We start from the raw sequence: 6,235 nt of genomic DNA on the forward strand, positions 1-6,235 counted from the left end.
TTTGTCTTCTTTCTTCCTGGCATTACCCTATGAGGAGGTGGATGAGGTTTTGGCATGTCAGCAACTGGCCAACTCTCTTTTCCCTCCACTGGTTGCAAGACATGGTTATATATCTTGTCGTACTCAGAGATCTTGTAGCATGGGGCAATGTAATCATCTATCAGTCCAGAGATTGTGTAAATTGCACTGATTGCATGGTGTACCTTCTCCATCTGAATCATCTAGCCAAGAGTTTTCAGGCACTGCCTTCATCATATGACATATCGTCATCACTTTCAAAGTATGGTGTACCTTCTCCATCTGAATCATCTAGCCAAGAGTTTTCAGGCACAATAAAATCATCAGACACATTGCATGTTTTGCCCTCATCTTCTCTCAACATGTTCTTTCTCACTTTCTCCTTCAATTCTTTTGCATATTTTCTCATCTCCAAGACCTCATCATCAGATGCTGAGCTGTTGCTTTCTGAAGGGGGGATAGCATAGTCACTATCAGATAAATCACTGCCACTATTTACTTCCTCCTCAACTACACTTGATTTTCCTCTACTAACTGTTAATTTAGATGTCCTTCTAGGCTGGTAATACATGTTGGAAAATTTCCAAGGTTCTGGTTCTTCCATGTGCCCCTCTGCACCTACATATTGGTGCTGCTCCTCTGCACCTACATATTGTTGCTGCTCCTCTGCATTTGCATGAACCTGCTGCTCCTCTGAATGTTGTTGCTGCTCTTCTCTAACTGAATTGTGCTGCTGCTCTTGTGCATACTCATCCTCCCAGTAACTGCTGCTCTTGCTGCTCTTCTCCATGCCCCAGATCTGTCCACAAAATTAAAAGAATCTGAATTAAAAAACACTCCAATTTTAGTTCTAGTCGAATCAACCCTAAATCAAATAATTTGAGTGTACCATAATCAATTAATCGTACATATCATGGTGGCAGTAAACCAAATCAATAATTCCATACATGACAGACGTAAGATAATCTGGAACCAAAATCCATGAAATCCCCCAAACCCTGGAAACCCCAACCTAAAACAGAGAAAATACAAAGGTATTGCAACACATGTTTGGGCATCCATCTTCGGTGACTGACCTGCTCGCCGCGCCGCCGTCCGATACTCACTTCATGCCGCCGACCATCATCCCTAAACCTCGTCGCCGCCGTCTCTCAGAGAAGGAGATCGTGTTGGAGATGAAGAGAAGGGAGGCGAACAGGCTGGGTTTGGGTCGAACCGGCTCGGGGGCGTCGTTTTAGACCACACCCAGCAACCCCTGTTCCACGTGGCCAGCCTGTGGGCCCAAGCCAGATGCCACGTATGCAAAACCACCGTCCCATAAGTGAAGGTTAGGGGGTGATTTGTCCGGTTTAGGATAGTTTAGGGGATTAAGAACCCTGTTTTAAAGATGAGGGGGTTATGTGATCCAAATGGAATAGTTGTGGGGGTTATCTATACTTTTTTCTTGTAGTAATGTAAATGTAAAATTTTCAGATTCATGATCTGCTGACAGTAGGTAGGTACAGAACCGAGTATATTGTTCATTAACTTTTTTGAGAGAATATTGTTCATTAACTTGACATGGAAGACTAAGAGCAACCTAATTAGTTTCCTTGCTATATGGTGTTCTTATTCTGGTAGCAGTTAGCGTTGCTTATATTCACAGTAGTACATAGCAGTTTGGTGTACTTTTAAAATGCCTATACGTGTGTGACAATTAGACTTGTCCATTTCTTGCCTGAAGTCGTTTTTCTGCTGTGATGTAATTGTTACTAATCTCTGCCGCACGGTTGTGATCTACCGAATAAGTTGCCGGTGCTTTCTTGGTTTGTTGGTGGTGACCGGTGACTGAATTTGTGCTATTTTTGACAACTGAGATTTTGAAAAGCAGCGATACATTCCTGCTACTACGTTTACTGATTTTCTGGTGCGATTTACTAGATTTTTTGGGGGTCAAACTGATGGTTAGTAGATGGTTCTCCAAATCTCTGCAAAATGATCACTGTTGTAGTAACGTAAATGTAAATTTTGCAGATCCATGATCTCCTACAGTAGGTTGTTGCAAAACTGAGTAGTGTATTGTTGATTAACGTGGCATGGAAGAATAAGAGTAATTGCTACGGTTCTTGTTCGAGTAGTAGTTACTAGTTAGTGTTGCTTATTCAGCAGTGTCAGTGCTATCAATTAACACCAGTCTAGTACTGAAGAGAAGTATGTGACCATTAGAATTCTGTCCATTTCTTGCCGGACGTCGTTCCTTATACAAGATGAGGTTGAGACATGCTATTTTATTGTCTCGCAGGTTACTGAAGAGAAATTACATGTCTTATATTCACATTTGGTGTATTAATGGATGACGGTGACCGCCTGACTCCCTAAATTCTTTTCGTAAGTGTAGCATTGCTTGGGTGATGCTAGTTCACACTATCGGAGGCAACGCGAGGTAAAAGACAAACGTATGACATATGAGTGCCTCAGACATCACTGCCTCGCAGCATCTCTAACAGATGATGTGAAAATTTGATGCCTAAAATAGTTTTAGATAGGAAAGAGAAGGTTTTTAGGCACCCGCGGCTGTTGTTGTTTTTCCAGATGCCAAAAAACTGTTTCCCAAAAAAATTGGCCTACTTTAACAATCTTACAATTTGAGCTTTGGGGCCTTCTTGGTGCCACCAGCGAGTCAGGGGTGGTGTCCAGAGCCGCCGCCGCGCCGGCCAACAGCTGAGAGCTCGAAAAGAGCAGCGGCTCGGCAACTGCCATGTGGGGCCCTCGGCGGTCGGAGTTAATTGTAGAAAACTACCATATTTGCGGTTAGATTTGCATAAAACTACTTGGTCCCTATATATATTTTTTCAAAATTCACCGCCTATTGTGTAATTTTTTTGCACCAAACACTGGTCGGGGGATTTGCCTCGTTTGACCACTTTTTTGACATGTGGGTCCCGCATGTCAGGAGTTGACTTGGTAAAAAAATGCCACATGTGCACGTCGACCAGTCTACTCTTCCTATCCCTCTTTCTCCTCCCTCGCTTGTCCATTGCCCCGCCCTACTAGAGGGCCAACCGCCACCAAGATCAGCCCCGAGGAGGCCAAGCTGGAGTTGGCGACACTTCACAGAGCAACCTGAGCCTCTAGGCCGCGGCGTATGTCATGCATCCTCTTGTGCTCGCGTCCACTTGCTAGGGCACAGGCATGTGTAGGCCACGGTGTTCAGGGAGGCCGGAGCACCACTACGGCGAGATCCAGGGGCGTCCAGAGCACCACCGAACTGATCTACAAGCACGAGTGATGCGGTGCGAGCGTTTGCAGGGCGTGAGGGGCATGGACGCAAGGTCGGGAGAGGCATGGGGGTGTTGTCCGGGCACCAACGACAACAACCAGAGCATGGGCTCATGAAAAGGCAGTTGGAGAACACTCTAGCTCAGGACTGCAGCAGCATGGTGTTTGCTCTGCCGTAAGAGTGGTTGGCTAACCCCCAACTATAAGGGTGAAGTAACCTAGCAATAAGTATTTCTCTCAATAGAGAAACAAGGTTTGTCAAACTAGAAGGAGTTCTTCCAGCAAACAAAGTCACTTGTACCTGCACACAAAACACAAAACAAACTTGTCCCAACACGTCCAGAAGGTTGTCCAGCTTCTTGTCTTGCTAGTTACAAAATTAAATTGCATGTATGGTAGGAATTGGTAGATATATAAAATAAATAAAATGGTACAGCAAAGAAATAATATTTTTGGTAAAGTTCTTAGTATAGGAATATAGACCCCCAAGAACATAGGTTCACTAGTGTCATCTTTCCAAGCATTCAACTGTGTTGTGGTGAATAAACTACAGTTAGGCATCGATTAAATTGTAATATTTATATGTATGATTATGATCATCCATGGTATAATCTCGTATAGGCATTACATTTGTGATATGTAGACTGTTATCGAACTGCATCTACAACTAATACTGCACCCCAAGACCATTATGCAGCATGCATCTCAAAGTGTTAAGTTCATAGCAAATAGAGCATTGAAATAAGCATGATGAAGTAATATAGACAATAAACTATCATCCAAGTATGATAAAGAAATCATCATTCTATCCTTAGTGACAACAATACAATACGGGTTCGTTCCCTTTCTGTCACTAAGATCAATCACTGCAAAATTAATCCAGTACAATGCACAGCTCCCTCTGAAGAACTACCCATCAAACTTGGCCAAAGAAGACAAATAGATCATAGAGCATACAAAACTATTCAAATAAAACAAATAGACTTCAAAAGATTCAATTAATTTCAGTGAAATCTGATCATAAAGTGACAGTTCATCATATCCCAACAAACACACCATCGATTACATCATACGGACCCTGATCATGTGAGACAGCTCACGGGAACTTTGTACTGAATCACAAGGGAGAGAGGATGACATCTGGCTACTGCTATGGACCCTAAGGTCCTAAAGGAACTATTCACACATGGTCATGGAGGCAGTAATGTTGATAAAGAAGCCTCCGATGGTGGATCCCTCCTTCGTGAGGGTACCAAAATAGGCCTCCACATATTGCATCTCCTCAAAACAGAAATTTGCGGCAGCGGAAAATTTAGAGAAAATTGGTGCGGACGGTTTCGCAAAATATGGAATTTATAGACGGAAGAATGGACGTGGTGCCAGGGGGCCCACGAGGCCACCCAGCGCGGGTCACCACTGGCTGTGTGGGGTCCCTGGCTGGCTCCCCTGCAGGTCCCATCACTTTCACTTTATGGAATCTTCGAGTCTCAAAAAAATAGTATTAAATCCTCAGGGTTGTTTGACCTCCGTAGATATGGGTTTTCTGCAAAACCAAAAACACATAGAAAACAATAACTGACTCTGGGCAGTGCATTAATAAGTTGGTCAGGAGAAATAATATAAATTACTATAAAAATTATTTAAAAATGATATTAAAATAGCATGAAACAATAGAAAAGTATAGATACGTTTGAGATCTATCACATGGGCGCCGCGGGAGGGCATGACAACGACCATGGTGGGGTGTAGCTCGGGCGTGTGCGACCTCAATGACGGCCATGGCGGAGCACAACTCTGACGTGACTCATCATGCTTTAGGCATCGTCAGGGCATGGCATTGTGCAGCTCGACGTGTCAGCTTGATCGGGGAGGATGAGGAGCATGGGGTGGCCATGGACGCCAGCAAGGAGCTGCCCCATCCAAGTGTAGACAACATATTTGATACAATGTGTAAGAGAGGGAAGAGAGGAGAAGGAAGAAGAAATAGTCAACATGTCCATGTGATGTTTTTTTGCCAAGTTACCTCCTAACTAGTAGGACCTACCTGTTGGAAAAGTGATCAAACAGGGTAAATCAGTCGATCGGTGTTTTTTGCAAATGAATTATGCAATACGTGATGATTTTGCAAAAAATAGGGCCGGAGTAGTTTTTCTTAGAGTTGTATCGAGTATATTTGTACGAAGGTAGGTTACAGTTGGACTTGGTTTCAAATTGTGTGTAGATAGAGTAGGAGTCGTGTGCTATACTCCTATTAGGACACCTATATCCTAGGACTCTTATGTAATGACGGGTAGACACACGACGTAACCTATGCCAACATAATAGCAAAAACACACGGGGGTCGGCGGCATGTGTCGGTGCACAGGCAGCCTGGTTGCAGTATTGTGACAGTGTCATGGGGAGCAGCGCTCGTAGTCAAGCCCCGGGGATGTAGTCATATCAGTGAACCTCGTTAATAAATCTCGGTCTCGTGCTCGTGTGATTGCTTGATCCTCGGTAGATCGACTAGCGCCTCGGATTATTCTAACTAGTGGTATCATGAGGAAGGTTCGATTTGAGGTTGCGGTGGATGATCTAGAGGAGGACCGAAGAAGATCAAAGTTGTGTGCAATCCGCTCCAGATATCGGTACATTCAGAGGTTGACAATTGGGACAACGCAAAGGTTCATACATTGTCGTGTTGGGAAGGAAATCAGAGAAATGACTGACGGTAAGATTATCGTGATCAGTCCACTGAACACAATCGGAATCGAGCAGATCGCATGCAAGCGGCAGTGGCGGAATCATGCAGCAGCAGATTGATCTTTCCATCAAAGCGGCTGTGGCATGGCACGTTGCTACTTGTGATAGGCGTTGGGATTTCTCTGAAGAGGAGTGTGATGTATTACAGTAGCAGGTAGTATTTTCCTCGGTTAAGAACTAAGGTTCATCGAACCAGTATGAGACACCACACAAACAA

This window comes from Triticum aestivum, chromosome 6D (assembly GCF_018294505.1).
Source record: "Triticum aestivum cultivar Chinese Spring chromosome 6D, IWGSC CS RefSeq v2.1, whole genome shotgun sequence".
Classification (NCBI taxonomy): Eukaryota; Viridiplantae; Streptophyta; class Magnoliopsida; order Poales; family Poaceae; genus Triticum; species Triticum aestivum.